Source organism: Eriocheir sinensis, chromosome 10 (genome assembly GCF_024679095.1).
Source record: "Eriocheir sinensis breed Jianghai 21 chromosome 10, ASM2467909v1, whole genome shotgun sequence".
Classification (NCBI taxonomy): domain Eukaryota; kingdom Metazoa; phylum Arthropoda; class Malacostraca; order Decapoda; family Varunidae; genus Eriocheir; species Eriocheir sinensis.
The window spans coordinates 12,156,799-12,178,856 of NC_066518.1; positions in this window are offsets into that span (position 1 = coordinate 12,156,799).

The following is a 22,058-nucleotide window of genomic DNA, read 5'->3' on the forward strand; positions in this document are numbered from 1 at the left end:
TTCCGTTTGGCTTGATTCGTATTATCAAAGTTGAACAGTGACGGAAGGGAGACGGTGTTAATAGTGACGTGGGAAGGTGTTTGGTGACGGCTTTGTCGCGGCAACGGTATCGTTAGTGTAAAGGTGTCTCGAGGATTGACAGGTAAATGCTTTGATCTCTGTGTCGGTAATCCTTAGGTAAGTCCACAGTGAAAATACACCAACACTAAGGCCTCTTTCACACGAGCGGTTTCTGCCGCTCCGGCACATGCCGGAGCGGCAGCCGCATGCCCTTTCACAAGAGCGGTTTCTGCCGCTCCGGCGAGCGGCAGCCGCATGGCACCTGGACATCTATATGGTCAAGTGCGGTGTCTGCTGCATCCGCTTCGGTACCTCCTTCAGTCATATTTGTAATCTTCTCTTGAGGGATCCTACAAACAAGGCCGTCTTTCAATCTCGGAGATCAACAGCTCCGTGTCATGATAATTTTTAATTAGCCATAACCCTGAAATTTATATGCAGATGTTTGTTGTACAGAGGTATACATAATTAATATGCAAGACACATACATTTTCAATATACATTAATTGAAAGTTTATAAGATGGAAAATACAGTGCATACCAGCTTTTCCAATGATGCAAAGTGGTCGCGTGCCTTTCCTCCCAGTGTTGACAGACAACTATCCCTCGCCGCACGCGGCAAACACCGCATGTGTGAACGCGCCCATAGCAACACATGACCACCGAAACCGCTGTGCGGCATTTATGCCGCTGCGGTCTTGCTGGCAGTCCGGCAGGGTGCGGCTGCCGAAGCGGCAGTCCTGCCGCTCCGGCTTCGTGTGAACGCACCCATAGGAGTCAACGTAAAGCTAAACCGTCCGGCACGTGCCTCAGCGGCAGAAACCGCTCGTGTGAAAGGGGCCTAAGGTAACAGCATTCAAGCCTCTTAAATGAAACACTTAAAGCCGCGTCCATACTAGGCTTCACTAGGCGACTCATGAGGCGACTCGTGCACCGCCTCACGGGAGGGGGTGTCCACACTGTTTCCACGGCTGCCTCATCCTGCCTCGCCAGTCATAATGTTTTTTCTTATAATGTTTGTTCTTCACCTGCCAGATGCAGGGGTGCTGCTTCAGAATATCAATAAGTAAAAGAGTGTTGCTCCGTGTCCACTCCACGTTGTCATCAACGTTTTCAGTCATGATCTTGAGCAGCGCGCAGCCGATGTTACCCCGTTCACGACTAATGAGTCTAGCCCCATGCCCCCCAAAATGCCTCTCGCCAGAGTTGCCAGCAGCCGCCTCATGCACCTCCATTTTCTATTGTTTTTCTGAGTCCGGGTGCTCGAGTCGCCTCATGAGTCGCCTCGTGAGGCCTAGTGTGGACGCGGCTTAAGGGACGGTAAATGCGGCTCGCGCCTTTAGAAGAGAGTGGGGGGCCAGTAGGAGAGCCCGGGGCCACTCGCTAAGGCACTCCAGCAAAGAGATTAGTGCCTGGCACGAACCTTGTTTAGCTCCTTTGATGGAAGGTTGGCTGCGAGGGTAAAGGCCTTAGTGAAGCCAACAAGGGCGGGCAACAGGTGTGTGTGTGTGTGTGTGTGTGTGTGTGTGTGTGTGTGTGTGTGTGTGTGTGCTGCGATATCCCTCTTACAATTAACGACGTCATGCATTAAGTTGAACTATTCTTTTTAACAAATATTCCGTAGCTTGGCTGAAGGAATTTAATCTGTGTTTGTCATTTTTAGTCTGATCAGCGTTAGGTGTGAAACATATAACGACTTTTAATTGAACATATGACGACGCTCTTTAGTGCTGCCTATATACATCCAAACGAGGCTGTGACTGAAGCTGTTAGTAATATAGATGATTATGGAGGCTACAAATGAAATGCAAGTTACACACAAGGCAGCTGCTGTAACTTTGAATGAGGGAAAAATTAACTACCCAGGTGATTCAGTTTCCTGTAAAGGGAACGGTTATAGCTAATATGTATGAGTAAGGGCCGTAGGAGTGAAGTGGGTTGGGAAGTGTTCAATATAAGGGGTTATTATTTGGTTATGTGAGGGGAACGGGAAGGGACACGAGTACGCAAGGACACCCCAATGTTTGTCTGTTGATTGAGTGCTACGTGATCAAAGTGGTGAGTTTTGTGGTCAAGATACAGACACCAACACCGCTGCCATCACCAAGAATAAGAGGAGGAGGAGGAAGAGAAGAAAGGAAAAAGAATAAAAAGAAAAAAAAAGAAAGAAAGAAGCAAGCGAGCGAGCAAAGAAAAAAGAAGAAGAGAAAGAAGGAAAATAAACCGAAGCATACGTGCAGTGACAATAAAAAACATCAACAACAACAACAACAATAACAACAACAACAGCAACAACAACAACGACCACCACCACCACCACCACCACCACCACCAACAACAACAACAACAGCAACGCAAACTTCAACCAAGACAAAACAAACAAACACACACACTACCTAAACTCTCCAAAGCGATAGGGCGAGGGAAGGAAGGAAGGAGGGAGGGACGGAGCAAAGTGAAGGGGAGGATCCTACGTACAAGAACAGACCTTTAGCGTGGCCAGACAATGTTTACTCGTGCACTGGCGTTGCTACGGGGGCGTCCATTGTAATCAGCTGTTGGAGATTTGCTGTTGGTTGGTGTGAAGGCGTGTGTTCATGTGTTAGTGTATGTGTATGTTTGGGGGTCTCGAGTAGGGGAAGGGAGTGATTGTGGCGGAGTAACGAGTGTGTGTGTGTGTGTGTGTGTGTGTGTGTGTGTGTGTGTGTGTGTGTGTGTGTGTGTGTGTTAGATGTGTTTGCCCGAATGTGTTGCTGTCTGGGAGGCGAGTGAGAAATGAGGCGCATCCTTGCCCTGTCACGCGCGCTCTTTACTCGTCCTCACATGTTGAAGGCTCCTCTGTGTGTGTGTGTGTGTGTGTGTGTGTGTGTGTGTGTGTGTGTGTGTGTGTGTGTGTGTGTGTGTTTTGCATTAGCTATATCACTGGCTCAAACGACGACCAACTTATGCCGTGGCATCGACAAATATTGCGATCCGGGGCTTGTTTGCAGTTCCCGGAAGCTTGTCAAAGGAGCAAGAGTCGGGCGTTGTTCTGAGGGAGTGAAAGGCGCCCCCCCCCCCCCCCCCACACACACACTTTAAAAGCCCTCCCACCCTAATTTCCCCCCCCTCTCTCTCTCTCTCTCTCTCTCTCTCTCTCTCTCTCTCTCTCTCTCTCTCTCTCTCTCTCTCTCTCTCTCTCTCTCTCTCTCTCTCTCTCTCTCTCTCTCTCTCTCTCTCTCTCTCTCTCTCTCTCTCTCTCTCTCTCTCTCTCTCTCTCTCTCTCTCTCTCTCACCCCTGATAACCGCACCTCGGCTGATGATAATTGAATAACCACGAATGACTTGCAAAGCGTCGATAACACTTTTCAGCCCGCGCTTTAAAATTCCTCTTCCTTTCCCCCTAAACTGCTCTGCATCATCCCCGCCAAAATACTTTATCCAGATTTTCACCCTCTCCACGCCGCTCTCGCCCTTCCTCTGCCACTCCACAGCGCCCGTATTCCTCGCCGCCTTCCTGCCTCCATCCCACCCCGGTCCCGTTCATAAAATCGTCGTGTGCCCCTTCCTGATAAAGTACAAGAGGGAGGGGAAGGAGGAGGCGAAAGGGAGAGAAGATGGAAGAGGGAAGGGTGGTGTAGTGAAGACGAAAGAGCAGAGGAGAGGAGAGGAGAGCAGAGAAGTTGGGAAGTGAAGAGTCAAGCCAAGGAGAGAGTGAGAGAGTGGTGGAAGAGGTTGGTGGTTGCTGGTGTGAGAAAGAGAACGGAGAGGGGAAGAGTGCAGTGCTACGGTAGAGCAGGGGAAGGAGGAGGAAGGAGGGAGTCTAGTGGTGGAATACGGAGAGAGGCAGAAGAGATTGAGATACTGTTTTGCAAGGAGGTGAAATGGAAGGGCGGAGAGAGACAGAGAGAGAGAGAGAGAGGTGAAAAAAAATGATAAAAGATTAGAATGAGAAGCAGGTTAAAAATGATGATCTACTTAAGAGGGAAGAAAAAGAAAAGAGGAGAGGAAATAAGCCGGGAGAATAAATTAGAAGAAACGGGAAGGGAGGGAGAGAGAAAAAAAAGACCAAGGAAAAAATATTAGAAAATGTGAGAGATAAAAAGAAAGAGATAGAGGGGGGATTTTAAGGTTTACGAGGAGATATTTTTCACGAACGAGGAGTAATTTAAATAGTAACGCAAGAGAGAGAAAATACACTGATGAAGGACGTTATGAAGCATTGGAAAGAGAGGGGAAAAAGCGGAAGAGTGGAAAGAGAAAGAAAGGAAGAATTAAAAAAAAATGAGAAAGAGGTGGAGGAATGTGATACCCTCGATGACCCTGACGATGATAAAAAAAAAAGGAGATAAGGACGGAGGGGAAGAGGGAGAGGGAGAGATTTAAGTAGTAACAAATGTACGGAAGTGGGGTTGCCTCAGCGGGGGACTGGAAGTGGGGTTGGGGGGTGAGCAGGGGGGGGAGTGGGGTAATTTGTGGGGGGACTGGGGGTTGGGGGGTGAGCAGGGGTTACAGGAGTGGGGGTAATTTGCAGGGGTTACGGAAGAGGGGTATCTAGACCCCCCACATCTATTTTATTTCACCCCCCCAAAAAAAAAAATTGTTTTCACTATTTCACATGCCCCCCCCTCAGGCTAGCGTACGGAAGCAGGGGGGTGACGGAGTAGGTCAGTCAGCGAGGGAGGTGACGGAAGAAAGGGTGGTCAGCAGGGGGTTACGGGAGTGGGGGTAAGACGGTCAGAGGGCCGTCAGCGGGGGGGGTGACGGAAGTGGGGGGCATGCACAAAGTGAGGGTAATTGCTATTGTTGTTGTTGTTGTTGTTGTTCTTGTTGTATACACACACACACAAACACACACACACACACACATATTCTGTGCTATATAAGCATCATACTTTAATAATTACCATCATTAATAGAGTTTCCGCTATGACTGAGACATATTCAGAGAACCTTCTCGATATTTTCCAATATCCTGCGCGCATAATAGTTGCAGGATATAGCAACTCTGGAAAATCGGAACTTGTACAGCAGCTTATTCTGAAGTATCATGAAAAGTTCAAAAAAATTGTCATATGTGGCTTAACGTCTCATCCTCTTCAAAGAAATAAAGAAATAGGACCTAAAGTTATAGTGTCGTCTGAAATAATTGATCCAATTGCCAACGAGGATACGTTTGATCGGAGAGGGACATTGTATGTACTTGACGATATTTTCATTGATGCTGTAAGGAACAAAATTGTGGTTGATGCTTTTACTGCGGACTGCACAACAATATTTCATGCATATTTATCACTCAAAATCTATATATGGGTGGAAAGCATGCAAGGAATATTAGCCTGAACTGTTCTCATTTCCTCTTGTTAAGACAGCGCGATTTATCTCAAATTCATACTCTGGGCAGACAAATATTCGGGAAAGAGAAGGCAAACCAGTTTGTAGATATATATAAATATGCTGTATATTCACGTCCTTATGGATATCTTCTTGTTGATTTGGGTATAAATACTCCTGAGTCCCTACAGTTTCGCTCAAACATTGTTGGAGAACCCCAGGTGAACGCGTATTCAATGGTGAACTCCAGGAAGAAGGAACTCTACACACACTATACTCCCAACATAACGAACCCTATGGTTTAAGCTCTCAGGCGAAATTATGGAGAAAGCAAAAGTATAAATCCGGCAATAACACGTGATGACGTATTCAGCTTTTTGAGAAGCAATAAAACATATACATTGCATAAGCTACAGACCTAAAATTTTCCCCGGCAAAAGATAATAGCCTCAAAACCCAAAGTAATCATGGCTGCCGATTTAGCAGACGTGAGACATATAAGAAAGGAAAATAATAACATAGGCTACTTGTTAGTATGCATAGACGTGTTTTCTAGGTATATGCAAGTTGTCCCGTGTCGGAATAAAGACGCAAATACTATGCTCGTGGCCTTTAAACAAGTGGTGGAAAATAAAGATTCTGAAGGCTTACGAAGATTAAACACCGACTTGGGCACAGAATTCTGGAATCGAAAAGTAAGAAACTATTTATGTTCCCGGGGCATTAAGCTATACAGTGTGTACTCAAGTGAGATCAAAGCAGCCTTGGCAGAGCGGGCCATTCGTACACTTAAAGCACGCATCTACAAGTTCATCACGTCTCAAAATTCTTCAAGATATATTGATCAGCTGCAAAACATGGTCAGTGCCTACAACCGCTCGCCCCATTCTGGACTGAAGAACAAACAAACTCCCATTGATATTCATAACTTAAAAACCCATCTGCAATCAAACGACAATTCCACGCAATGTATAAAAACCCGAAGCAACCAGCGTCTTCCATCACTTCTCGACTGGCAGTTGGAAATAGTTCGCCTTGTTGGAAGTGCTCGTTCCTCTGTATTCCATAAAGGATACACGCAGCAAAATACTCACGAGCTCTTTCGCATAAAATCAATTAAACACAAGAATCGCCCAAGAACTTATCTCTTAGAAGATTTGTCTGGAGAACCAATACAGGGATATTCTACGCGCCAGAGCTCGTCTTAAGCGCTCTGCCTGAGACATACGATATTAAAATACTGCGTTCACGAAAAAATAAAGGAAAAAAGCAGTATTTTGTATCGTGGTTGGGATACCCTGCTTCATTCAACAGCTGGATTGACGCTAATGATATTGTAGAAAATGCGTAAAAAGACACCACTCCTCAGTGCACACAAAAACTTTGTCTTACTTTTGAAGAAATTAAAAGTAAAAGATAGAAACCGTGCTATTAAGCAAGCAGCTCGAGAACAATTGAACTGTATATCTGAAATATTTTCCAATTTGTTAAAGAAGCACCTCACCCTCAATAGCAAAGTTATCAAGAAATTACGTAACTATCGGGAAGACATACGTGCCATAGCTAGAAAGAAAACTCCTCTCCATAAGAAAAGACTTATATTGACATCGAGACGGGCGGTAATATATTAGCTGCTATACTACCTATTGCCGCTTCCTTGATCGGAAAATTATTTGGATAATGCGCACGTATTATCTTGTTCCTGAGTCTACCGCTGAGCGTGTTTTAACGGGTATTAAGCCTAAATGCGCCAACTCCACGAGTCCGGGGTCAACGGCCAATCGTGTTTCAACCCGCAGTCGACCCATCCCGATCACATGCCGATCTCTGAACATGTGCCAGCAAGCAGCAGCGGTCCTGTCGTGTACTCCAATGGTGCAAGACCAAGCACTCCTACAAGATTGAACCCGTCGTCTCGCTCTGTAAGAAAGAAAAGCTACAAAAAAAAGAAAATATCGCGATCTGGTGTATACAAAACCACAAAACTACCACCCGTGGAACTTAGAGTCACAGGGATTAGGGAGAACAAGATATCCTCCAATCCTGAAATAAGTAATTTAATACCTCTGTATGTTAAAAGTATCGACGTGCCATACGTCAATATGATGCTAGAACGAATAAAAGACAATCCCATCGTAAAATGGGATAGCCGAGGCAACCTATTGTCTTCTGTTCGATCCTCCAATATCCTGTACATGTTGAATTTACTCTCTAATGCAAGTCAAAAACCAACGATTGCTGACATTGCTGATATAAAACACATCATTGACGCCACGGGTGTATTACCTAGCGAAATAAAAAATACGCGCGTGCGGCAAAAGATTCAGTGATCTGGTTTCACCAAACAACCATCGTTGGCAACTTACAGATGGGACCCATATTAAATCCGCTTTTCCAATGTGCTAGTGCAGTCCTACATTGTGATTCAAGAAAGAAACAGAATCATGGACGTTGTAGATACTGAACCGCGTTGGACGCGCGACTTATACAGATGGGGCGGCGACGTCATGGAGAGAGAAATGCCGGAGGCGAGGACGAACACGCTCGGACACGGTGGTGCCCCGAGCGGGCTTATAAGAGAGAGCAGATGGGACGATGGTTCGCTACTCGTCCCTCGCCATCAGCTGAAGCGGTACTATTCATCACTCACCAGTATACCAGAGGACACCATGTCGGACGCCTACGTGTTCAACTACAAAGACGGTTCTCCTGGCGATGACATCTACCGCAACAACAAGACCATCATCGTTTCTTCCAACAACTGCAGTTCCTGCTACGAAAAGAGGGGTTTACTGGACGCCTACATGGATTATACCCGCACAGTAATCTCTACCGCGAAAGAAGCCCGATCTATCAACTGAACAGGTGTCGCTGGGAAGATCGTGGTATTCCCGGTAGTCTGCATATTCGCTATCCTCCGAGTGAAAATCTCCTTATGTGGCGTGTATCCTAACCCAGTATGCTCCTGGCCGCGAACTGGAAAATAACCCTATAAACCAAGGATATCTTCAGACGTCGAGAGATCAAAATTTCATTCGTGGGGTAAAGGAAGACAGTTATGATAACCGCCTCCGCTGGTTTAAAGAGTCCATCACAAAACTGGTAGAATGGGTGATTAAAAGCAACATTACAAGTGTCGTCTTCCCTACAATATTGCAAGCGCTGGAATTCTTTACGTGTTGTGGAAAGCTGACTACCAACCGCATCTCCAAGAGGCTGCGGCTGAACTCCAACTGCATAATATATCGTGCGTCATCCTGGACAGATGGTGGACCTGCGATGAGCCTGAAACAAAATTAACTCTATCTGTGTCTCCCGAGCGAAACAGGAAGAGGAAACTGGTGGATACAGAGGACGATGCTGTGGCTGACGAATGGAAAAGAAAACGGACGGTGCGGTAGTCGACGTGGTTCATGTATAACTATAGCTCCAGACAATTTCCCAATAATTATGTACATCACTAAATGTAAAATATGTCAATAAATAACAATGTAATGATGTTTAGTATGATTTACCTTCAATATGTAATTGGCATCTCGTCATGTCTACCTCTATATAATGAAATAATTATAATATTTTGCTAGTGTCTTGCTTGCTCTAAATGGAGTCACATCATATATATGTTACCAGCATTGCGGATGGGAAATTTACCCCAATTCCAGCACTAGCTTTACTAATAATATACAAACTCTAACATTAGACAAGGACGTGGAATATGAAGTCGGTCTACTGAACGTGTTGCTTCCCGTCGGTATTACATTGTTAAACCGGGTGAACCAGAGTGTAGTATACACCTTGAATGTGGTATAAGACAAACGCCAGATTCAGAAGCTATTGAAAGACGCACACTGTCAAAGGCTATTAATGATAATATCTTGTATAATGCCACTGGGTATTTGCTGATGTGTGTTAACGGTATAATAACGACATTGATAAAGGAGATGGTCGATGGATACAACTACCATTTACTAGCGTATTCTAGAGAGGTTCTTGCATTTAGCTCCGCAAATGATCATTTAACTTTGTTCTGCTACAATGGTTATCATCCACAAGTTGTATTTATTAAGGTTTCCTTTGATGCGCGACTGGCCCAGGTTCTCGGTTTTGTCCCCAACTTAGGTTATGTTGTGTTTTCTTCCTTGGGTACACATGAAAACAAAAACCCGTTCTTGTTCCGCTACATGGTCATGCCCCTCTGTTGAGAAATGGTGACGTACAGTGTGTTCTCATTTACACTGACCTTGTCAATCCCTCTAGGTATGCAGGGAAAAATGTAAATATTCTTGATGCCTTTTCGCTCTCTGGAGGTCTAACAAAAGGCGTGCATCCAACTATATATAAGTCCCTTAAATCCAAAGTAATTGATTCGATTTCTATTAAACTCACAGATCAAAAAGGTCGTCCTATGCATTTCGAAGAAGGATACCCTGTTACATGTTTACTTCATATCCGATCGCGTTGAATCTTTGAGTACATTTTGCTGTATTAATAGGAATGTTGTCCATTTGAAAAGACAGTCTCGCCGCCGCCATGCGGGTTACATTCATCCCTCCTTCCGTAGCAGAATATCATACCCTGTTTTCGAATGGCAAACAGATATCAACCCGAGGGAGTGGTATTGATGATATAGTCACACTTTCTTATGAACCAAGCTATCACAGAGGCGGGGGTTTATTCTCGGTTTTAGCTGGACTCGCTAAAAGAGCTTTCCTTTCCTAGTGAAAATGTCATTGTGCCTTCAGCTCGAACATTTGGAAACAACGTTCTAGATGATATTTCACAGGAAGCAACTTGAGAAGCTCTATAAAAAGCATGGAATTAAATCCTTAAAGCAAGCTGCAAAGAAATTGACAAGAGTAATCTGGAAAAAGAAAGTCAAGCGAGTCGGTAGGAAAAGGTTTTATCAAAATGACAACTTTACCGAGTTGTAATAATTGTTGAAATAACAGCAGTAAGGCGAGCATCACCAGCGCGGTTGGTGTCAGGAACCCGCGTTCTCCCCTGGGGCAATATGCCGCCGGTGTCAGTGAATTGTTTCCCCCTAACAAAATGAGATTATTGGAAACAACGATTGCCTCCCGTTATGATGCTGATGTTTTACCTACTAACCTCGGATTCAATATGAAATTATCCGATAGATATATAGAATTTCTCATTCCTGGAACACTTGGCAGTTTTATTGATTTGGGGAAATTGGTGTTGCACACCTCTTTACGCTTAACTAAGCCAGACAATACTACTCCTCTCGAAGACGTTCAACACGTTGAATTTGCAAATAATACCGCGCACAGCCTATTCAAATCAGTGCAATGTTTTTTGGGAGATGTAGCTGTTGACAATAATGTACTTTATGGGTACACGTCATACGTTAAAATGCTGAATACTTTGTCGCCCAACAAATTGAATACAATTGGAGCCAATGCTAATATTGCCATCCCAGAGAACGGTTTTATTTCCAAAGTAACAGCAGAATACTTTGACAATGCCAGCGCGCAACACAAGACCATTATGAAGCGGGTTAAGACTCACGGTATCCACCTCTGTACCCGCTTCTTCTGGATATAAGTTCTTTAGACAGTTACTTGCTCGATGGTATTTCGATTAGACTCAGAATGGAACTATCTAGTAATGCATGGCTGCTAAATTCTCCAACTGGCGATAACATTCGTCTGCATATAGATTCAGCCAAGCTGCTTTATACGCGACTGTTTCCTTACCTAATGCACTTCATGCTTTGAACGCGTCTCTCGCCACAGGGAATCTTTTGAAATCGACATTTACCAAAACCCTCTTGAAAACCTATGTGCTAGCCAAAGACCAAACCTCAGGAACGTATGATCAACCGTGGGGTGATGTTATTCCGGAAAAACTCTCGCTTATTATAACGAGCATGGAAGCTCATTCTGGCGACTATACGCTAAATCCATTGTATTTGAGCCATGGCGATATAAGTCAAATAAGCTTAAGTGTTAATGGTAGAACCATGTATAATATTCCTAGTAAATTCCCTCATGACTATGCTGAGCTCTACCATCGTACTTTGGATGCACTTGGTTTTCACAAAGACCATTTAATCGGAAAGGATATTTTCGGCAAGGGGGCAATGATTTGCACATTTGATTTGCGTGCTGAAAACTTGAATGCTAATTTGCCCGTTGAAATGAATGGGGGCTTAGACTTAGCTTAAATCTAAGCAAGGGAGAAAACGAGAACCGTCTGTTGATACTGTTTGGCGAAACAGTGGGTATAATAACAGTTAACTCTGAAAGACGGCTGCAGTGTGATGTGCGCGCTTGAAGCGGCTGTGCGATGAACAACATGGAGATTGAAAGAGGATTTTGGGGGGCACATAGGAAAGCAAGCCTTGTTTTTAGGCGTGTTATTGGCAGACGAGGTAAACTCTATACCTCGATATAGAAAACCTATTGTGTGCATCGTCAATACGTTACCAAGTTATTCGAAAAGAGAAATGGGACACTGGATTTGTCTCTACTATGAACCGGGCATGGCAGTGTTCCTAGATAGTTATGCTCTCGATCCAAAATTATACTCTGATCATTTCAAATATATTGATTACCCCGGGCTCAGTATGTATAAAAATGCATTTCGACTTCAAAGCACGCGAAGCGATGTGTGCGGGGCTTATGCCATGTACTTTGCCTACAATGTTTCGCACTTGGGTGTAAGAGAAACTCTTGAAAAAATATGTATGGAGTTTTCCAAGACCGAATATTCGAGGAATGATGAACACGTGATGCGATTCGCTTACAGCAAGTTTATAATGCCCGTATGTCATCAAACATTTAACACGTGTTCATAAAAAGTAAGTATTGACTTTTTTTCATAATGAATTGTATTACATTCCATGAAGCATAAGTACGTTTCTAGTTCCGTTATCGGGGGGTGGGGTGGTTGGATCCCAGGCTGAAATCAGAGGGCTGGCTACACTCTCAGGTCCTCCCCCGTCCCCGCCACTACCCGTGCAGCCCTGCCCGTCCCGCCCCGTCCCGGGCCCCGAGCAATCCTGTCGCATCTTGCCGCCGCACCTCTCGCTACCGCCGCCGCCGCCGCCGCCCGCCTGATTTGGCGGGCAGTCTTTTATGCATGAGCCGGATCGAAACATAAAAGCGTTTTATTCATGTTTCCACAAATCGAATAAATTTTAAGACAATTATTGTGTTTTTTTCATCCGTTTTTGATAAAGGTCATATAAACAAGTCAAACAAACTCAATGTTTATTGGAATTTGGTCAAATTATGATTCCAGATTCATCATGTGCAATTTTATAATATCAAAGGCTCCAACATTAGTCCTATATACAGAATATATTTACATATATTTTATATTTAACATAAAATAGCAGGCAAATTCTTACACTATAAACAGTATATACAACATTCACACCAGTCCCTATTTTATAAACAACTACAATTTATTCTGAAAAGTCTGTATCTACTAGCATATATTCAAGGGGGGATGATGAGAGCATTTGATTTATTTCTTCCTGTTCCGCGGCTTGCATTAACATGTCATCATCCGCCTCTACCCGTTTTATCAAGGGAAAATATTGCTCGACCAGCACATCCCGTTCTCCCCACAATTCATAGGTTTCTTCTTCTAGTTCTCCCATTTCACCGATCTCTTGCCCACCCATTACCTCGGCTAGTCTCGCTTCTGTTATGCCTCTTTCATCGCCTTCCTCCAAATTTTCTTCGTTTGACAGTGTCATGATCTGGGCTACCTCCTCCTCCTGCTCTTCCTCCTCTATCCCTATAGAATTATCGGGATGACCGTAAGATCGCGACTCCAAGGTGCTAATGTAGTATCTTTTGTCCTCAACTACAGATATCCCTCTCTTGGGATATTTTACTGTACTCATTCGTCCATTGCGCACTGTGAATCCCTGATAGTCAAAGGTAAATGTTTGCTTCTGGAATAGGGCGTCTTTGTATCGCTGATGAGCAATTTTCTTCTTTATGAACTTTGGAACGCCCTTAGCTGAACTCAACCGGTCACCGTCTGCCAAGAGGATGGAGTAGCATTTTGGTTTTACACCTACAAATTCTGAGATGGTTCTTTCCCCCACTTCAGACTTGAGAAATCCAAGCTTTCCTTTGTTGTCTGTGCTGTACAAGGAATGTGAGGGGCTAAAGTTACTTGTGTCTATATAGCTTTTGAAGGGTTCCTGCAGTACTCTGTTAATAGATCAGGAGTTTCAATTTCTGTTATTAAGGAATCAGTGTCGCAATACACTAGTTTCCTTGATCCCCGTAATGAGCCTTCAACACATTGTAATAGAAATCATATAGTCGCAGCTTGGACAGCTCTAGGATGTAGTAGCCAATGTAGTTTGGATGATTCACCCGTGAATATTTCTTATTTCGAGTTACAACTACATGACCATCATTGAGAGGTACAACGCGTTTAAAGTAAGGACTTCGGGCCAGCTTCAAAAACTTTTCGCGGTTGGTGACAATATCTATGTCTTCACTATATTTGGCCACGTTCATCAGGAATCGACCAAAAATGCTGTTTGAAATACACTTGATTGCATTTTTCTTGATAGGGCAAGTAGCACTTTTGCGGGCTTCTATGTTATCCTGAATGAAGTCCGCAAGAAAGTGCTTTGCTTAAACGTATAAATAGCATGCACTTTTTAACAACCAGGCCTAGTCGAATAAGTAGTTTAAGGAGGGCAGAGCAAATAGCATTTTCTCCTGAGCAGCATGTGTTCCAATCAGTTTTATGTTCTTACACGGTGCTGGACGGTTTTCTTCTTCATACCATTCGCGTGTGACTGACGATATATCTCTGTTGGTGATATTGTGTCTTCTGATGATCAGTGGGAGGTCATCCGTTTTCTCAACGACTTCACGTGAGACAGTCTCAGTATCGCACAGAATGAGATATCCAAAATCGCCATCGGTTGCTTGATTGACCAAGCCCCCGCTCAAAAACGACTGCATTTCTGTCTCATCTAGTTTTCTCATATCCCCACATGGCAACTTCTCTTGCATTACAGTGGGATAAAGACTGTTGAAGTCAAGATATGAAAGGAAAGTGCTTCTATCATGTTTTGGATTAAACTGAGGGTTCGTGTAGATGTTATTGGCGCGTACAAAACGACGCACAACACTTGTGTAGCCCCACGCACATTTGTTTGAATGCAATGATATATGTCTGGGCTACTAAGCACCTCTAATTCCTGCTGTGTTTTTAGCAGAAAGGAGTCATAGGCAAATCCTGGCAGGCTAACATAATTTACAATATCCAACCTCCACTGGGTTTTCAAAATACCTCTCCACTCTAGGAAGACATCACATAGAAGACCAACATCCACTTTTACATAAAGCAACAAATAGTCCTTCAGGCTCTGACACCCAGCTACTTTCCAAACATTCTGAGCATGTTTATAATCACTTTCGGAAAGTTCTGCTTCTTGAAGCGAATTGAAAAATCTGCGCGGGATGGAAGACGTGTCTCAGAAAGTCGTTCCATCGAATCCATATAGTCATAACAAAACACCTGCTTTCCCTTGATCAATAATGGCAACGCAGGTGCTGGCACATCTTTCAACATCTGTTGTGTGCATATGGGTTCGTTCCCATTACTGATGAATTGGTTCGCTAAAGCCGCGAGCGAACCAGACATAACGAGTCAATAAATCTCATGTCATTTGTGATGACTTCATGGTATTGTGAACTGAACGTTTTGGTCTTAGTCTGATTTTCAAGTCAGGTATCGTTAATTCACGCAGGATTAACGACATGTCGTAATTAGAATTATGTGCAATGAGAGTGAGCTGCAATTTGTGATTTTCATTTGGAGGTTGCATCTATTACAATAAGCTCCAATGTAATTGTTTCCTGATTTTTCATGGTCATGATGTTTTACTCCTTTACCTTTTAAAAAACCCTGTTTGCAGAGAAGACAGTGAGTTTGCTCATTGTGACGTGTCGTATCTTCATCGGTCATGTTGATTTTATTGTAGCCTTTAGAAAATTTCAACTTTTTCCAGGCACACTGCATTGTATGAATAAAATGGTTTACAGCATTACTTCCACAATAGGATCCGCTTTGTACTGTTTCTCCGTTTCTATTCACTATAATGTAAGCATACGCTATGGCAAAGTGATGTCTCTTTACACATCCAGACACATTCGAAGAAGGCTGTACGAGAATACTCTCAAAGTCATAGAATGCTAAATAAGATGGCTCATATGCCTTAGCATGATTAATAAATTTCACAGTAGAACCCGCGGGTGGGAATCTTAGTCTTGTGATCATCGTTGGGCAAATTAGCACATGTTCAGCAAGCGTTGCCTTGTTCTCACAGGCGCACAGGCAGATATCGCAAACATTTATGCCCGCGACGTGGGCAGGAAAACAGGTTCATGTAGGCGTCAAAGTCTTGGATAAGAGCTAGGTGTCTGTTCCCCAACAACAGACAATGAACAACTTCTTGATCTTTGAGCCCCTTTCTGACTAGAGTTAGTTCGCCTTTTGTGTCTTCAACGTTGTCTAGACAGTAAACGCGAATACTTATGTTGTTTAATCTTTCAAGCCGACCGAGGTCTTCCCAGGATACCGGGGTTGGAATGTTACCCGTATTAATAGAGGCCAAGCAAGCATTCTCCCATTGCCTGCCCGATGGAACTACATTTCTTGACTTTAGATAGCGATAAGCTGTTAGAACTTGGAAAACACAGTCCGTGGGTCCCGAAGGGTTGAGAACTTGTGTTTTCCTGGAACACCCTTAGGATAGGGCACATACTCTCCAATACTATTGTGCAGCATTATAAGAGAAGGAAAATTTTACGCTAACTATTTCATCTAACGTAAATCCACTGCCCTCTTCGTCCGACATGTCATGTTCAAACCGATTAACAAAATATTCGGATAGTTCACGTACATATGAATCCATATCGCCATAGCTAATTACCTGCATATGACTTCTCATATACATATCTCTATATTGAACTCCACCGTCGGGGTCTTCTCTGACTAAGCGCAGATGCATGTCAACGTACACTTTAAAGAAGGAGGTCTAACCTGCTGGCAGCCTTGGAATACAGACTCTACTGCCTCGCGAAGACGGCCAGTGTTGTTGTTGAAATATGATGCAATGTCGCCGTTGTCTGCTGGTGGGACGGGCACGTCGATCGTTGTTAAGGCCCCGTTGAAATGTTGGCTTATTTCACCTGGTGTTGGTGAGGGTGTTGTTGTCAGCCGTCCCGGGTTATAACCGCTGGGTCCTGGCTGTGGAGAACTGTTTGGATGGGAGAATCCCTCACGACGGGCTTGCTTTTTCCTGCAGGTGTCTGAAGAAAGGTAAAATAATAGAGAGAAATAGTGAAATTACAATTTTTTCCTTAGAACAGACGTGTGCGCAATAAAAACGTAGAAACTTACCGTTTGTTCCTGTATTCGCTTGTTTTCGTTTTCCTCCACTACCGATCGTTGAAGAGGAGGGCCAATGGCTGAGCCTACCAGACCCGCCTTCTTCGGAGATAGTCCTTAAGAATACGAAACACAAATGAAATTTTTGAACCCTCTATCCCGCACATATGTTACTGTGACACTTAAAATACAATATGGAAAATGTGTCTCTTGTAAAACACATTTTAACAATATTGCATTTCAGAAGATATTAGGTTTTGACCTACCTTTGGTTTTGACTGGCTTCGTCGATGAGACCCGCCCGTGGAGAACAACTTACAATATCGCAGGGGACTGGATGAGAGAAACCGACATCTGATCGAACAGAGCTAGTCGACGACCTCTCTTCTGAAAAAGATAGAAAGACTAAAGTCGATATTGCCCATGCTGCCCAGCTCTCTACCTCCCTCCGTCATCCACATCTGCTACTGTTTTTATGACAATCATATAAAGTAACGCAAACATTTAAGTACTTACCATTGTTTCTAGTAGATATATCTTTCGATCCAGTCCCAAGGCCCTCTGGAAGGCAGGCCGCCCTATGAGCCTGAGTGCGGACAACGGAAGTAATTATTACACCATGAACATTTGATACAGGGGTGTACAGGGATCCTCATGTTTACGGAAACAAGAACAGGAGACCTCTTGACCCAGACCACCTTGAGAGCCTGTGAAGTGCTTGTTGGCTTGACGTCCATAAATACCCCTCGACATTGTGTGTTCGTTTGTACATGTGTGTGTGTGTGTGTGTGTGTGTGTGTGTGTGTGTGTGTGTGTGTGTGTGTGTGTGTGTGTGTGTGTGTGTGTGTGTGTGTGTTCCTCAGGTCAGTCCTTAATGACCCGAGGTTTATTGTAATGACTTGAATCATTAAGGCTTCCGAAGACCAGAAGGCGTGGCCTCAGATACATGGAGATGTCATCGAAACATTTTTTTCCGTGATTTTTATCTCACATGAACAGATGTGTGTGTGTGTGTGTGTGTGTGTGTGTGTGTGTGTGTGTGTGTGTGTGTGTGTGTGTGTGTGTGTGTGTGTGTGTGTGTGTGTGTGTGTGTGTGTGTGTGTGTGTGTGTGTGTGTGTGTGTGTGTGTGTGTGTGTGTGTGTGTGTGTGTGTGTGTGTGTGTGTGTGTGTGTGTGTGTGCGCAAGCATGTGTGTTCCTCGGGTCAGTCCTTAATAACCTGAGGTTTATTGTAATGACTTGAATCATTAAGACTTCAATAGGCGTGGCCTCAGATACATGGAGATGTCATCGATCCATTTTTTCCGCGATTTTATCTCGTAAGACCAGATGTGTGTGTGTGTGTGTGTGTGTGTGTGTGTGTGTGTGTGTGTGTGTGTGTGTGTGTGTGTGTGTGTGTGTGTGTGTGTGTGTGTGTGTGTGTATGCGCGTCAGTGGGAAGGAGGGAAAGATAAGACGCCGGAAACAGGTGCGCGGGGCACATTCCAGCCTGGTCATTAACCTAATGTCTTTAACCTTTTCCGTGATTGTAATCAATCTTGGGGTCACTCGAGATCTCGATCTTAACTTGTGTGAGTGTGTGTGCGTGTGTGTGTGTGTGTGTGTGTGTGTGTGTGTGTGTGTGTGTGTGTGTGTGTGTGCGTGGTGTGTGTATGTGTGCGTGAGCGTGTGTGTGTGTGTGTGTGAGAGTGTGTGTGTGTGTGTGTGTGTGTGTGCGTATGGGAAGAAAGATAAGTCACCGGGAACAGGTGCGCGTGACGTATTCAGCCTGGTCATTAACCTAATGTCTTTAACCTTTTCCGTGATTATAATCTTGTGGTCACCGGGAACAGGTGCGCGTGACGTATTCAGCCTGGTCATTAACCTAATGTCCTTAACCTTTTCCGTGATTATAATCTGGTGGTCATTCGAGGTCAAAGAAAGATCTTATCTTAACCCTTCAAGTATCCTTCTCCCCCCCCCTCCCTCCCTGCTGGGCACCCTACTCCCGTCACCTTCTCGCTTCCGTACGCTAGTCCGAGAGGGGTGGGGTGAAAGGTAAAAGAGATGGGTGTGTGTGTGTGTGGGGGGGGTAGGGTCTAGATACCCCTCTTCCGTAACCCCTGCAAATTACCCCCACTCCTGTAACCCCTGCTCACCCCCAACCCCACTTCCAGTCCCCCCGCTGAGCCAACCCCCACTTCCGTACATTTGTTACTACTGATTTATAATGGAGGATAGCAAGAACGAGAAGGAAGATGGACAGTGATGCAGAGGAAGGAAGAGGAAAAGGAGGAGGAGGAGGAGGAGGAATGCAATAATGCCGATAACTATGATGATAATGGAAAAAAGTAAATAAGAACGTAGAGGGAGAGGTTTAGAATGGAGGGAGAATGGCAAGAACAAAGAGGAGGAGGAAGATGGACAGTGATGAAGAAGAGGAAGAGGAGGAGGAAGAGGAAGAGGAGAAGGAAGAGGAAGAGGAGGAATGTAATAATGCCGATGACTATGAAAATAATTTTAAAAAAGTAGATAAGGACTAAAAGGGAAAGGGAGAGGTTGAGAACGGAGGGAGGATGGCAAGAACGAGGAGGAGGAGGAGAAGGAAGATGGACAGTAACGAAGCAGAGGAAGAGGAAGGGGAAGAAGAAGAAGAGGAGGAGGAGGAGGAGGAGGAGGAGGAGGCAACGGGGACAAACTGAAACCGCATTATTCAAGAGGTAATTTACATTTTATTAAGCATCACAGGAGACTGACTGGGCGCCCCGACAGTGCCTCCTTTGATCCCCTAAATGGGCGGGCAAGGCTGACAAGTAGTGTTTTTACCTCCGCGTCAAAGAGGGACAAAGGGATACAAACAGCCCACTCAGTTCTGCCCTTACTCAACTCCTGACGCGGCGGTTGATCCCTCGTCTGTCTGTCTGCGCGCGCCTGTGTGTGTGTGTGTGTGTGTGTGTGTGTGTGTGTGTGTGTGTGTGTGTGTGTGTGTGTGTGTGTGTGTGTGTGTGTTTAACTTTGCTTCCTCGTCTCGTCCTTGACTCCCCTTCCGGCTGTTTTCCCTGACAATCTCCTGTTAATCTGCGGGGCAAGGGAAGCACACACACACACACACACACACACACACACACGCACACGCACACGCACACGCACACACACGCACACGCCGCTAATATTGCATCCGTCTTGACTCCCTTTGTGTATAGATCAGCTGTTTGTCTTGAGATCTTGGCTTGGTGGTGGTGGAGGTGGTGGTGGTGGTGGTAATGATGATGATGATGATGACGATAAGGAGGAATTATTTTGTTAATTTGTGTATGGTCGTATTTTATTCTTCCTGGTATTGATGTCACCGCGAAGGAGCCTTATTTTTTCCTAATATTCACTCGATGTTCCTTATGTTATCAATGATGTTTGTGGTGGTGATGATGGTAGTGGTGTTGGTTATGGCGGGTGTTGATTGTGAGCTGATGAAGGAGGTATTGATGATGCTACTGTTGGTTGGGGTGATGGTAAATATTGATTGTGGTGGTGGTTGTGGAGATAGTTGAGATGGTGGCGGAGGCTGAGACGGCAACGGTGCGATATATTATGTTTTGGTATGTGTATATTCAGCCCTCTCTCTTACCCCGCGCCAAGCATTCAGTAGTGAGAAATATGAGCTCAGTTCTTGCTCTTGTATAACCATCCTTGTGTATAGCTCAGCGGGAGGCCACTGGACGGGGCACAATATAGAGACAGCACTTTATAGGTATCCCCCTCACCCCCCGCCGCTTGCCACCATACACTTTTGAGGCGCGCTATCACCCAGGGTGTCGTTTCGTGTCATTCCCCGCGGAGTATAGAGGCGGCGAGCACAAGGGCGCGCCGCCACATCCATCACCCATATCCAATATCCCGCTGGAACTTCCTACGCTTCCGTAATCCATCATCTCGAGCGGCGGCAGTCATTTTTCTAGCGAGTATTTCCCTCCGTATGGGCCCGGCGAGGCGGCGCGAGGAGGCATGGACATACACGCCTCGGTGATGTGTTGTCTGTGACGCGCGGGATCTTGGGTATTGCGTGTCCATTGCAGAGAGAGAGAAGAGAGAGAGAAGAGAGAGAGAAGAGAGAGAGAAGAGAGAAGAGAGAGAGAAGAGAGAAGAGAGAGAGAAGAGAGAGAAGAGAGAAGAGAGAGAAGAGAGAGAAGAGAGAGAGAGAGAGAGAGAGAGAGAGAGAGAGAGAGAGAGAGAGAGAGAGAGAGAGAGAGAGAGAGAGAGAGAGAGAGAGAGAGAGAGAGAGAGAGAGAGAGAGAGAGAGAGAGAGAGAGAGAGAGAGAGAGAGAGAGAGAGAGAGAGAGAGAGAGTATATATCAAGACACCTCTCCATCTGAAATTGACATCTCTTTTGGCTACTCTTCTCTGCTTACTCTTCTTTAGGAGCAGTGCTAGCGGGCTTTTTGTTTTGATTTATTTTTGCCCTTGAACTTCATCGTTTACTGTACAAAAATATGATTATGATTAGGAATTCTTGGACGTCAGTCTGTTTCATTTAATGCTAGTTTTATCTGCATGGGCGGTATTAGATTAGACGTCGTTTGAATGCTTTTGGTTTTGAATATATTAGTTTTTCCATCGCAATTCTTGGTGTATATATTTGTACACTTGCCAAATGCAGGATTACATCGTGTTGTAAACGGGAGCGATACGCCAGCGATGTTCTCTAATAATCTTATGTGTTCTATCCTACCAGAGGTGTTGTAATGCTTTTTTTTTAACTGAGTTCCAACATTTGCCTAATTAATCCTGTAATAAATGTAAATGCAATGAAGGCAGGTACGTAATGAAATGATGCTAGTACTGTTTCAGGAAATATGACGATTGCGTTCACTGACCTGCATGTTAGGTTAAGCGACTGTATTGCCGCCAACCCTCGAGAATGTGAAGATAATCATTTTAGCATTGTGTTGTGGCAATGCTTCCAATTTAGGGAGGACTTAGGCGAGTGATCGAGTATCTAACAATTTGTACTGGCCCTCTTCCTCACCTCGCAGGGTTATGCTCAGGTCATTGGAAGGCGGCACATTAGCTATTACTGTTGTCTTTCTTCATTCTTCACTTAGTATTCTAGTGTTGGCACCCTTGAGTGAAACATGGCAGGCACCTCATCCAAAACACCATCCGCCGCCTCACCACCATCTCTCGTAGGCACCTCCGCTCCCCCCTCACGCGTCGCGGCGCCTCGGATGATGAGATAACGCGCAGGAAGGGCTTATTTCAGCCCCAAACGGCGTGCGTTAGAGCCGCAGGACTCCTCTCCGGCCCGAGTAT